Source organism: Apodemus sylvaticus, chromosome 12 (genome assembly GCF_947179515.1).
Source record: "Apodemus sylvaticus chromosome 12, mApoSyl1.1, whole genome shotgun sequence".
NCBI classification, from domain to species: Eukaryota; Metazoa; Chordata; class Mammalia; order Rodentia; family Muridae; genus Apodemus; species Apodemus sylvaticus.
This window is the reverse complement of record NC_067483.1, coordinates 8891212-8905225: the sequence shown is the minus strand read 5'-3', so window position 1 is coordinate 8905225 and position 14014 is coordinate 8891212. Positions and strand designations below refer to the sequence as shown.

General features: G+C 38.7%; 1 pseudogene; it reads right to left on the bottom strand.

The window, feature by feature from the left end:
- Positions 1-11617: 11617 nt before the first annotated feature.
- LOC127697929 (uncharacterized) lies at positions 11618-11717 on the bottom strand (annotated as a pseudogene).
- Positions 11718-14014: the final 2297 nt, after the last annotated feature.

Below are 14014 nucleotides of genomic sequence, written 5' to 3'. Positions count from 1 at the left end.
CTCTGCTTCAGTGAAACATTCCATTATGAGTCTGCCTTAGCCTTTTACCTGTGTTGCTTCAGCAGAATGGTCCTTCATGTGTCTGTCTTAGCAAAACACTCTCCAACACAACTGACTTTCCAAAGAACCCTTAATTTTCTGCTTATGCTAACTTTTATTTTTCACTCATGTGCCTGTGAAAACTTTATTCATGGAAAATGAATATTATACTCTTTACAAAAACGTTCATTCTCTTATACCAAGATTTCCTGTGCCCACATTAAAATTCCATCAGCTACAACTGAGAATTGAAAATTTGATGAAATTACTGTTTGCCACTAGTCTGAAATTTCAACTGTTTGAAAATAAGTTTCTATTACTTTCAAATTTCCTAGCCTTATGCTCCATGGGACAAGTGTTTAAGAAGATGCAATACGATGAAGTATAATGCTCAATTTTACCTCCAGGTTCTCAGTGAATCACTCGTATTTACTCCAGGGAAAACATTCCACTCAGTTGTATTTATGTTTGGAAAGTCTTAAGGACAGATGCACAACAGGAGCCTGATCAGCCTTCTCTCTTGAATTTTCAATTGGTTTCTCAATTGCAGACAGAGACCATTGCTTTGCAGAATCAAAGAGACTATTATCTCTTGGGATGATAGTCTTCAGCCTCTGAATTAACTTCTTATTCTTTAGACAGGTGAGCATAGACATTATCATTCAGTGCTTATCAATTCCTTCTCTTGACCCTATGGAGGGGAGAGACATGAACACCCTCAGGACAGCAGAATTGCAGATCTGAGTTGCCTTCTTTGGGAAGGCTCTAGAAAGGCAAACTGTTTCCTTGCATGACTCAGTCTGTGCTTGGCTGATGTTGTTTGAATATGAAATACAGCTTTGTAGGCTTGTGTTTCAATTCTTGGTCTCCATCTTCTGGTTCTTTCTGTGAATCTTGTGGAAGATTTAGAAGGCCAGGCTTTGATGCAGGAAGTAGGCCACTGGGGTTTTTCAAGTTCTGTCCCAGTTACTATTTTGTCTCTGCTTGCTGTTATGTATTCCTCACCATGATGGAATGGTTTTCTTGAATCACAATAAATACCTACTCCCTTATATTGCTTTTCTTAGTATATTTTATTACAGTATCAGGAAACAAGTAAAATCTGGAAACTTCTGAATTTTTCTTTCAATAGTTTGTAGGCAATCTTTTCAACTTGAGAACTTCTAGACTTCTCCTGTGACTGTTTCTAGTATATTCTCATGACATGCAGAGTCCCCAGGACAAAACAATATGAACAATTTATGGTGGTGGTAGTGGTGGTAGTAGTTGAGGGGACTAGCTATATAACTTTATACCAGTTTTAGGGATCCCACCCCATGAACAGAGATACATAAACATAGCATGGATCCCTGTTCCTCTGGTGCAGTTCCTCTCCAGGAGGCCAAAAGTTTGAAGGCACCTTAAAGCTTTGTGAGGGCCTTCTGTGTTCTATACTCTGGCATTACCAATCTTCATGCAACTGCCTAAAATTAATTGTTTATTTCAAAGTTCAAAAATTCCCTATGTCTTTACCTTTGATGATAGTTGATATTAACTGTCAACCTTACAAAATGTATAATCACCTAAGAAATCAAGGCAGTAGGCATATATATAAATTATAATCTTGATTACATTAATTGAGATGAGAAGTCCCATGTATTGTAAGTAGCATCATTCTATGGGGAGGTCATCTTGAACTGTAAAAACTGAGGAAGTTTGCTGAGCTACAAACATGCATTTACCTCTCTATACTTTTCCTGATTACAGACATGAGGTGAATGGAAGTATTATATTTCTGTTGTCTTCAGATCTGAGCTTTTCATCATGATATAATGAAATGTGAGCTAAAATAAACCTTTGTTTTTTTGTCAGGGTATTTTATATGAAATGACATTAAGACACTGCTCTCATACAAAGTTGATGGAGTATGTTCTCTTTTAAGGGTTTTATGTGTTTCTCCTGGCATATCTGTTTATTTATATATTCTTATTGTTTTAAAAATATGATTGCTTCATGCCTGCTACTAAGATATATGAGATAAATGCATATGTAGCAGTAAACTGTTTATACACACTGCCTTTATAAAGTCACATTACACAGAATCTTGAGTTTCATTTAAGACTGAGCAAAAGCATATCAAGTAAGAAGATTGCTGAGCACCCTTATTGAAATAGAGTAAAACCACTGGTCCTGGTCCTTCAGTGAGATCCCATACTTGCTTCTCTTTCTTTTGCTTTATTCAGATACTCAGGAAAAAAATAAGTGGGTTCTAAGAGGTATTGTCAAAGATATTCCTTTAAACAAGACTCATTAGAGCTGGAGATTTATGTTCATTTGTAGAGTAGGTAGAGCGATTGGTTAGCATTGACAAAGTCGTGCATTCTATACACAACAGCACCTAAGACTACACATGTGTGGTAATGTATATCTCTAATTGGAAGTACGAGCAGAAAGATCAAAAGTTCAAGGTTATCCTTAACCACATAATGAGTTCCAGGACAGTTTTTAAAAATGAGACTTTGTCTCAAAAGAAAATGCTCATGGACAGAACTGACAAAGCATCTATCTGCCTTTCTGTTTTGTATCTTGAAGCACTACCAAGGATTCGCTAATACTTGGTTCTCCTTTCTACCACCTCCTTGGAGTCAATGTGGGTTCTTGCATGAGTTGTGTAGCAACTTCAGTGCTGGCCTCAGTGATATGACTGCACTCTTTAATTCACTCTCACCCTTGAAAAGTGGTAGAACTTGAATTTGCTCTACTATGGAGCAGTGATGGTTTTTCAAAAAGGCCTTGCTGCTAGAAGTGTCTTTTGTTTTAGGTATTCAAATAATCATTAAAATTGATTATCTGTCTTCATTCTTATAGCATATTTTGACAAATGCCTGATTAGCCAGACTTTGTACATTTTTCTTAACTGGACTAATTTGAAGCGAGCTTTGTTAGCCCCAGGTTTCTGCCTGTAGATACTAGTGGGAGTAGTGTCTTTCACTGTTAGCATCAAAGTACCAGCCATAATAGATTTCAACAATCAGAAAGATATTCACTAATATGAACAATGATTTCTGAGAATGGGCATTTCCTGTGTTTCTTTATGGATCACAATGGCCAAGCTCTTTACATGTTTTCCCAATCAAAATACAGTATCTACTTAATTATATGAAATAAGTATGGGAATTCTTTTATTTATCTATGTTTTCCTAAGGAGATGATAACATACTGAATGACTTTGATTTGAAATATGCTTTCTAGGTATCAGGAGATGACTTATAAGACTCAGGAATTAACAACCCTCACTATCTAGAGTAAATAAAACCTGCAACATTACCTACATGTCCCCATACCAACCCATGTATGTGGAAGCAATAAACACCTGCTGAGGAGGAGACTGATTCACAGAGCAGTTGAGAGGAGAGACTCAGATCTGAAGCTGTTTCTAAGTTCTATGGAGAACTCCTATAGAGCAGCTGCCTTTGTATCATGCCTGACCCCATAAGTAACCCTTTACTCATGCTCTAATAACTCCAATAACTTATTGGTCCAGCAAGTTTAACACTAGTATATGCATTACTTTGTTATCCTAGGGGTATATGTAGTTATGTGTATGCTGTGTCTCTCCACAAAAGAAATCTCAAACAACTGGAGCTATCAAATTTAAACAAAACCTAACTCACAAAAGGAAATACTAAACTGTAAAATTAGTCTGTAACAGGCAAAGACCGACATTTTTCAGATAGACAGAAAAGCACATGTCTTTAATAAGAAATAAATAAGATGGAAAGCAGACCAAGGGAGCTGGGAGAAAAAGCAGACAGTGTACTACAACTCAAGTAAATACACACTCTTCATAGCATTTTTGAGAACTAATGAAGGGACTTGAGCCAGCTCACATTCCTGACTGTTGAAGACTTTGTCCTTTCCCCCAATTTGATATGCCATGTTAAAAGATTTCAATTATATTCCTAAATCTATCCATCAAAGTATATCCCATTATTTGGCAATTTCCTCATTCTGAGACTTATTACCAAGGTACAGATATCAAATTATTAAAGTCCAACTATCAAAAACACTTTGTCTCACCTAATTAACATACCCAACTAAAATTAAATCCCTCTTCCTAACACAGTATTTCCCCCTGTGTTTACTTTTACCTTTTTAAAGCACATTTTACCAACTGACCATCTCTGACTCCTCTATTCAGAGGCCATCCTCTTTTCTCTAAAAAAAAATACCTGCCCCCTGCCTTGTTGGCTTCCCCTTGTCCTCTATCTCCTGACCTTGTCTCTTTTTCATGCCCTTTGTGCCTTTGGGACAATTAAATCTCCTTTTGAGGTGTCCTGCCCAGGGAGCTGTGGAAGGAGAGAAGCCCCACTGCCATACTCACTGCCTGCCTGGACACAAAAGGATCACTAGGTACTGTATCACCCCAAGCTTTAGATTTCTGGTGGTGCAAACCTCCAGGGGTCTGCCTGCACTCAGGAACTGAGCACATAAGCAGCTTTTGGCTGCCAGCCCGCCGGGCTCGGGGCCCGCATCCTGCCCAGGGAACTGTGGAAGGAGAGAAGCCCTGCGGCCATACTTGCTGCCCGCAGGGACACAAAAGGATCACTAGGTACTGTATCACACTGAACATTAGATTTCTGGTGGTGCAAACCGCCAGGGGTCTGCCTGCACACAGGAACTGAGCACATAGACAGTTCATCAACAAGTCAGTCCATCACAGGACCTGTGTCCTATGTGAGAATCAACAAAGGGAGTGACCCCCACCACAACTTCTTCCCTACATAATAGAGCAGACAGACAAGGTTGACCTTGACAACCTAAGTATAACATTGTTTGAGGCAAGAATGAGAAGGCTAAAGGCAAACGTAGGAATGTTACTAACAGAAACCAAGGCATTATGGCAGCATCTGAACCCAATTCTCTAACATTAGCAAGTCCTGGATAACCCAACACACCAGAAAAACAAGATTTGGATTTAAAATCACTGGTCATGATGCTAGTACAGGAACACATGAAGGACATACTTAAATAAATTCAGGAGAAAATGGATAAAAAATTAGAAGCCCTTACAAGGGAAACACAAAAATCATTGAAATAAATTCATGAGAATACAAAAGCCAATAAGGGGGAAATGCAAAAATCACTTAAAGAAATACAGGAGAACCTTGATCAACAGGCAGAAGTCATGAAAGAGGAAACACAAAAATCGCTTAAAGATTTAGAGGAAAACACAAACAAGCAAATGACAGAAATGAGCAAAAATTTCCAGGATCTAAAAACAGAAGTAAAAACAACTAAGAAAACACAAAAGGAGACAACTTTGGAGATATAAAACCTTGGGAAGAAATCAGGGACCATAGATATAAATATCAACAACGGAATACAAGAGATAGAAGAAAGAATCTCAGATGCCAAAGACACCATAGAAACCAGGGACTCAACACTTAAAGAAAATGCAAAATGCAAAAATGCTTGTAACCCAAAATATCCAGGACATCCACGACACAATGAGAATGCCCTAACTGGGGGTTTATCCCATATAGAGACACCAAACACAGACACTACTGCAGATGACAAGATGTGCTTGCTGACAGGAGCCTGATATAGCTGTCTACTGAGAGGGTCTACCAGAGCCTGAAAAATATGGAGGAGGATGTTTGCAGCAAACCATTGGACTAAGCGAGGAGTCCCCAATCTAGGGACTACAAAAAGGTTTAAAGGAGCTGAAGGCCTTTGCAATCCCATAGGAAGAACTACAATAAAAACCAACCAGACACCCCTAGAGCTCCCAGGTACTAAGTCACCAGCCAAAAAGTACACATAGAGGGACCCATGGATCCAGCTGCATATATAGCAGAGGATGGACTTTTTGAACATCTGTGGGGGAAGAAGTCCTTGGTCCAGTGAAGGGACTATTCCCCAGTGTATGAGAATTCCAGGGTGGGGAGATGGGAGTGGTTGGTTGGTTAGGGGAATACCCTTATAGAAGTAGGGAGAGGGGGAAAAAAGAGCAGTGACTCCTGTTCCAGAGGTAAGTTTTGTACTCATATACATAAAATATATAAATAAATCTAATAAAAATGCTAGTTTGTTGCTTGATTTGAGACAACCTATTTCAATATAACCTTGAAATATTTGCTTTTCTTACATTTTCTTAACAAAATGCTTAAATTGTTGATGTTGTGATTGAAATTTTTCTTCACAGAAGATAAGAATCAAGATACCACAAGGAAAATCTGTTCAGAAGCATCACCAGTCATAAAAATGGTGTAGGAAAAGCCTCAGTAAATCTAAAATTCTTTTTTTTTTTCATCAGGGTACAATTCATGTTATCTTACTGAGACAGGATCTCTCGCCTTTATCTAAAGCTTTCTCATGCAAATACACTGACAGGCCATCAATCTTCAGCCTTCTGCTTGTGTCTATATATTCCTAGTAGTGGGATTACTCAGTTGCACCCAGCTATTTCATGGAAGTGCTGGAAATCAAACTCTTGTCTTCATGCTTTCACATCAAGCACTTTACCAACTTAATTTTCCTCAGGTCCTCAGTCTACCTTTCTGACTAAGTCTGTTACTTTCTTATCTATTCCTCCAAGTTGTGAGTTAAAATTAACTAATAGCATCTCTCAATTATCTGTTTATTCAACAAACATTATTTGAGAACCTGTGTACCAAGGAACATTATAGGCAATTGTACTACTTCAGTCAGTAAAGGAAACATTGCTCTCTGTCTCTTACAGGTGACATTCTATAAACAGAAAGCTAGCAATCAATAGCAAACAGAAATACTGTGCAACACACAGTATTTTATAGACTTTGTAAGCTTAGCAGTGGAAAGAAAGAACATTACAGCAGAAGAAACAACATTACAACCAGAGTGAGACAAGCAAAGAATTCAATTTTGTATCCTTGTCAAGGTGCAAGCAAATCAGGCTTCAGAAATCAAGGCCCCTAAGCAGGTTTCTGATTGAAGAAATAAGCCTCACACAGAGGAAGGATAACTTGTGTGTCTCCCATGTGACTGGAATAATGTGGAGGAGCAAAGTGGAAGGGGAAGGGAAGGATGTGGGAGCAAGCCAAAGAAAAGCTGACCACACTTGTAGGCTTTGTCTCCACTGTGATTACATGTGGAACAGGTGAGAAAAATTGTGTGCAATAAATGTAGGCTCAGTACTTCTGCAAGTAGAAAATAGAAAACAGTTAGGGCAAGAGCAGAATATCTGGTAGAAGGTTCAATCGTTTTTCTCAAAGTAACTAAAACGCTGCAGAATTTGTGAAGAATATTCAGTTTCAAAGATCACTAATGAAGAGAATAAGGAATTACTTGGGGAACCAGATATATTAAAGACAAAAGAAAATAAGCAAGGAAGATTCTCACACTGAGTTTGAGAACACAGTGCTGATGAAAGCATGTACAAGAAACTGTGGCTACAGGTATCTGTGAAGGTCAGAAAAGAGCGTCAGATCATGTGGGCACGTTGTTGTGAGCTACTAGAAATAGGTTCAAGACACCAAAGTTGGTCCTCTGAAAAAGCCATTTCCCCAGCCCATTCTCCTTCTTGAAGATGGACTCAACTTCACAGAAATCAAACCCCACACTCTTCAGTTCCTAAATCACAGATGGATGCTGCCACAACTGCCTCCTATCTGGAGCTTCTTTTTTTTTTAATGAAAAAGTAACTTATTTGCTTACATCAAAATTACCCCTAGCCCCTCCTCACAGAGACGGTTTTATGGTTTTCTGTTGTGAAGAGGCATCATGACCAAGCTAACTCTTTATGAGGAAAATATTTAATTAGTGATGGCTTACAGGCTCCGAGATTTAGTACATTATCATCAAGCTGGGAGTGTGGAAGCTTGGTGTAGCAGCAGCTGAGAGTTCTATATTTTGTTCTGAAAACCAATAAGAGAGATAGGATAAAGGTTTTAAAACTCACTCCCACAGTGGTATACCTATTCAAACAAGGTCACACATTCTCCAAGGCCATACTTCCAAATAGTGTTACTTCCTGGCTAGCCATATTCAAACCACCACAGAGACACTTCCCCATACTCCCATCTCTTCTCCTCTGAGACAGAACTTCCCCTCTACACCTCCACAAATCCTCCTACCTGTGGTAACAAGTCGCTGCCAGGGCAATGCATTCTCTTCTCTCTCACTAAGGCCAGATAAGGCAGTCTTGTTTGGGAACTGAAAAAATAGTCAGGCTACAGTTTTAGAGACAGTCTCCACTCCCACAGCGATGCTGTGTCTGCTACACATAAGTCTGCTACATATGTGTAGGGGGCCTCTTTCAATTTCATGTATATTCTTTGGATGATTTCTCAGTTTCTGACAGCTCCCAGAGGTCCAGGTTAGTTGACTCTGTTGGGTCTTCTTGTGTGGCTCACAGCACCTTTCAGGGTCTTGAGTCCTTCATCCTACTCTTCGAAAAGTGTACCTGACCTCCTTCCAATGTTTAGCTGTGGGAATCTGCATCTGTACTGGAGAGAGCTTCTCAGAGAACAGTTATGCTATGTTCTTGGCTATAAACATAGGAGAATTATTAATACTCTCAGGGATTAGTGTTTTGCCATGTGATCGGATTCAATTTGAACAAGGTTATTGGTTGTCCATTCCTTCATTCTCTATTCTATCTTCGTCCCTGCATATATTTTAGACAGGACAAAACTTGGGTCTCAAGTTTTGCAGGTAGGTTAGTGTTCTTATCCCTCTACTGGTGGTCTTACTTGAAGAAAGAAGGTGGCCTCTTCAGCTTTCATGTCCCTACTCTTACTCTTAGGTATCTTGGCTAAGATCACCAAGTTTGACTTCTGGGAGCCTTCCCAATGTCAGGAATCTGAGACTTCCTAAAGATTACTCCCACACTCAGGAGCTGTGGATTTCCATTAATTCTCCTCACAGCCTTAGTCTGGCTCCTTTCTCTCTGCAAATCTGATCCTACCTGACCCATTCCCAATCCTTCCCCTCCTCAACTCACTTGCGTGCCCTCCCTCTGCCTTCTATGAGTAATTTGTTCCCCCTTGAAAATATCATTCAAATATTCTTGCTTGCGCACTCCTTCTAACTTCTTTGGGTCTGCAGGTGTATCATGGGTGTTCTGTACTTTATGGCTAATATTCAATTGTCAGTGAGTACATACTATGTGTCTTAATTACGGCTGTGAATAGACACCATAAGCAAGACAACTCCTATAAGGACAACAATTAATTGGGGATGGCTTACAAGTTCAGAGGTTAAGTCCATTATCATCAAGCCAGAAGCATGGTAGCATTCAGACAGGCATGGTGCAAGCAGAGCTGAGAGTTCTACATCTTCATGAGAAGATTGCTAGGGGAAGACTAGATTCCAGGCAGCTAGGACAAGGATATTAAAGTCCATTACCACAGTGACAAACTTAATCCAGCAAACATATTTAAACCATCACATCACACTACCTAGCTTCCATTTAAACACATGACTCTATGTAGATCATACCTAACCATAGAATAATAAAAGGTACATTTAGTGCAACTTTTAATGTCCCCATAGTCTATAGCAGTCTCAACAATGTTAAAAGTCCAAAGTTCAAGTCTCTTCTGAGATTTGTCCAATCCTTTAACTGTTATTCCCAAAGCAAGACAGAAAAGCAGTCTGGCAAACTCCAAACCCTGCATCTACATGTCTGATATCAAAGTGGTCTTCAGATCTCCAACTTCTTTTCCATCTGTATGACTGCAGCAAACTTCTTTCTTCTGGGCTGGTTCCACTCCCTATTAGCATCTTTCCCCACTAGATATCTGATTACAGCTTCTTGTTCCAATGTATGAAATCCACAAATGATCTGGACCCCTTCAATAATTGAATATCACTTCTCCAGCTCTGCTCTCTTTAGCACTCTAGGCTCTGGCTGCCTCTCTTGCACTGCTGCTCTTAGAGTAATATCATTGTGTTTTCATCTTCAACATGCTGTGGTTTTCTGCTGCAACTAGACTTCACCAACACATTCTCATGGGCTTTCCTCATGGTGCCAAACCTCAGCTTCTTTGCATAACCCCTTTAGCCCTGTGCTTCCAACTTAAACCAAGGCTGTTCCTTCACCAATGGCCTCCCAATAGCCTCTCATAATGCCAAGCCTATACACCTTCCATGCCTTCAAATCTAGTACCACCTGGGTGACTCTTACACATTACCAAGTACAGCTGCAACACTAGGCATGATCTTGGTGCTCTCAGAAAACACTTTGTAGATTTCACCTTAGTGACATTGGGCTCTTCTTACTTACCAATAACTTCTTAGCTCCAGCTAACCATCATCAATTGTCCCAGTAGTCTCCTTCTCGTCCTAACTATACAGCGAGAGAAAAAAATAAAGCTGTCAAGTTCTGATGCTTACTGGGACAGGAGCATGGACTCCTCTAATATTATGTCACCACCAGTGTTCTCTTTTCAAGCTCCTTTTCTGCCCAAGCTTGATAATTCTGGAACTTGCTCTGATGACTGACTTTCAATTCAAAGATATGTATACTAGTCTCCTAAACTCTGGGATTAAAGACATAGTCCACATGCCTGGATTTAAGTTTTTCTCTACTTGAAACTTTCTCTGAATCAGGTTGGCCATGAAATCAGAGATCTGTTTTCCTTTGCCTCCTGGAATTAAAGGCTTGTGTTACCATGCTGGTCCTAAAATTAGCTGGGTAGGATCTTGCCCCAACATCGCTCTTTCCATAATTAATTTTTATATCCTTAAACACAAGATTCAGCTCCTTGCCAGTTCCCGGTGCCCCTTTAATACTTTAATGATATATATTATATTTTTCCTTTCTATGCTTCCTATGCTTGTTCAAAAAGCCCTTCAGAAGAGTGATCTTTAATAACCACACCACAGAATTTATACCAGACTGTTTCAAGACATCCTTTTTAAAAGCAATTAACAAAAATATCTTCACCTTAGCCTCAAGCAGGCTCTTCAGACAATGGTAAAAAGCAGTCATACTCTTCAGCAAAATAGCACAAAAACAGGATCTGTCACATACTGACATTCTTCTCTACAGAAACCCCTTGATGCATGTCTGCATACTTCAAATCACACTTAGCAACAAGGATTTCCATATTCATACTAGGATTGCCCATTAAGCTCCACTTTAAAGGATTCTTCTCTTTCCCAAGTAAAATCCATATGCTTTGAAATCTGGTACAAACTTCTGTCTTAGGGTTTTACTGCTGTGAACAGATACCATGATCAAGGCAACTTTTATAAGGACAGCATTTAATTGGGGATGGATTACAAGTGCAGAGTTTCACTCCATTATCATCAATCCAGGAGAATGACAGCATCTGTGCAGACATGGTTCAGGAGAAACTGAAAGCTCTACATCTTCATCTGGAGGATGCTAGAAGATTGGAATCAAGGCAGCTAGGATAAGGATATTACATTTCATACCCACAGTGACACAACTACTCCATCAAGGCCATGCCTCCTAATAGTACCACTCCCTTGGCCAAACATACACAATTACACCATGCATGTCATTTTGGGTGTGTGTTGTAACTCTAAGGATATTTTTTAATTTGATACAATTGCATGCAAAATTTATGTCTTTGTTTTTCCTTTAAAAATGTATGGATGAATCATAATGTTATGTTTCATTTTCATTCATGCTTATCTTCTCTGTATCATTCCAATGTTAATAAATGTGTTGCTGAAATGACCACACAATTTCTTAGTGGTTATTTAGTAATGACACATTTCTACAAAGTTTAAGGAAATATCCACATAATCAGTAGCTATGGACTATATTTTTCTACTCAGCACCTTCCATTGACCCTAGCAAATTTGCCTTTAATATTGATGCCACCTTATTGTATGCACACATGGAAATCAGATGGGATAGACAGCATTTGAAGTATACAAAAAAAAAAAACTGCATAGTGTGTAAATGTCAATTACGTGCAACATAATAATAAACACATAGTAATTCCAAAGCCATATAGCTGCATGAACTGGTGCTACTTCCCTTAACCAGGCTCTTGACTCAATGAACAGTGCCAATATAATTAGCATGGAATGAATACTTATTTAGGCCAAGATCAATTTCTCCTGAAATCATAGTTGCCCTTAGTGCACACAGCATGTGTAGAGCTCAGTGTTCTCCTCTCTCCTTTTCTCACAGCATTTGGCAAGTCTTACCAACAGAGCAGTTTTTGAACTGGAAAAACAGGATCCAGTTTGAAGATTGTGTGCTTTTAGGCATGAAAGTGTGTATGTTCAAGTGGGTGCAGATACACTTATATGTGCAAGTTTGCATATAAACTCATGTGGAGGTCAAAAGTTAGCTTCAGCCTTTATTCTTTGGATACTCTTTAACTAGGTTTTTGACACAGATTTACTCATTTGTCTTAAACTTGATGTGATAGCAGACCAGCTAGCTTTCAGATATTTGCCTGTTTCCAGTCATTTAACATACCTAGGTTAACAAAAACAGTGATTACTGAGGAGCAAACTCAGTTCCTCATGCTTGTAGAGAAGTGCTTTCTTTACTGGCCCGTCTTCTTAGCCCCGATTTTCAGGGTTTTGAGAATCATTTTCATCCCTCTCCTTCATCTCAATAAAACTCAATGTAATAAAGATGTCATGTACTTTGACTTCCACTAACCATAGGGACAGAATATTCTCTCTATGTGTGCATATTAGGTACACTTAGATATCAAAAACACAGCAAATTGTCAATATCTAATAAATAAAACTTTTTCTATAAATGTTTTTCTAAACATATTTGTTTCTATTTATTTGTAAGTGGGTGTAGTTCTGTGAATGTATGCATGTGTTTATTTATGAGCCCTGGGAATCTATAGAAGCCATAAGACGCTGTGGAGTTGTAGTTACAAAAAATTTTCAGTTAGTTAACATGGGTGTTGGTACCTCAATTCTGATTATCAGGAAGAATAGCAAGCTCTATTAATCACTAAGCTGTCTCTCCAGTTTCATGTAGATAGACAGATAGATAGATAGATAGATAGATAGATAGATAGATAGATACATAGATAGATACATAGATAGATACATAGATAGATAGATATAGAGAGATAGATACAGAGCTAGATAGACAAATATGTACATACATACATACATATAAACAAACATGCATATATGAGCCCATACATATATATATATTCAAATTTAAGAATATATGTTTTGAAATGAATATTAAAAAATTCTTTGTTCAGATAAACATACAATATTTATATTTATCTAAAAAATGGAAAAGAGAAAAAGGTTATTCGAAACTACTAATACTAACATATGTTTTATGACATATGTTTGCAGCTTCAATATGTGTGCATTACACATTGAACTTTATAACCACTCATGGTTTATTTCTATAATTTGAGAATTTCTCATTTCCCAATTTATATAGTCATATATACCCCAACCTAGTGGTTTCAGTTGCTGTTTCTGTTTTTTTTTATTAGATATATTCTTTATTTACATTTCAAATGTTTCCCGCCAAAAATTCCATAACCCATCTCACCTGTTCCCCAATGAACACCCTCCCCATTCTCTGTCCTGGTATTCCCCTACACTACTCTATGGACCTTTCCAGAACCAGGGGCCTCTTCTACCCTTGAAGTCCAACAGGGCTATCTTCTGCTACCTATGTGACTGGAATCATGTATAAAAACATGTGTACTGTCTGGTTGATGTTTTTTGTCCCTGGGAGCTCTGGGAGTACTGGGATGCTCATATGGTTGTTCCTCTTAAGGTGCTGCAAACACTTTCAGCACATTGGGTCCTTTCTCTAGCTACCCCATTGGGGACCCTGTACTCAGTTCAATTGCTGGCTGAGAGTGTCCCCCTCTATATTTGTCATGCATTAGCTGAGCTTCCCAGGTGACAGCTATATTCTGCTCCAGTCAGCAAGTACTTGTGGGCATTGATAATAGTGTCTGGGTTTTGTAATTGTATATTAGATGGATTCCTAGGTGGGGTAGTCTCTAGATGGTCTTTCTTT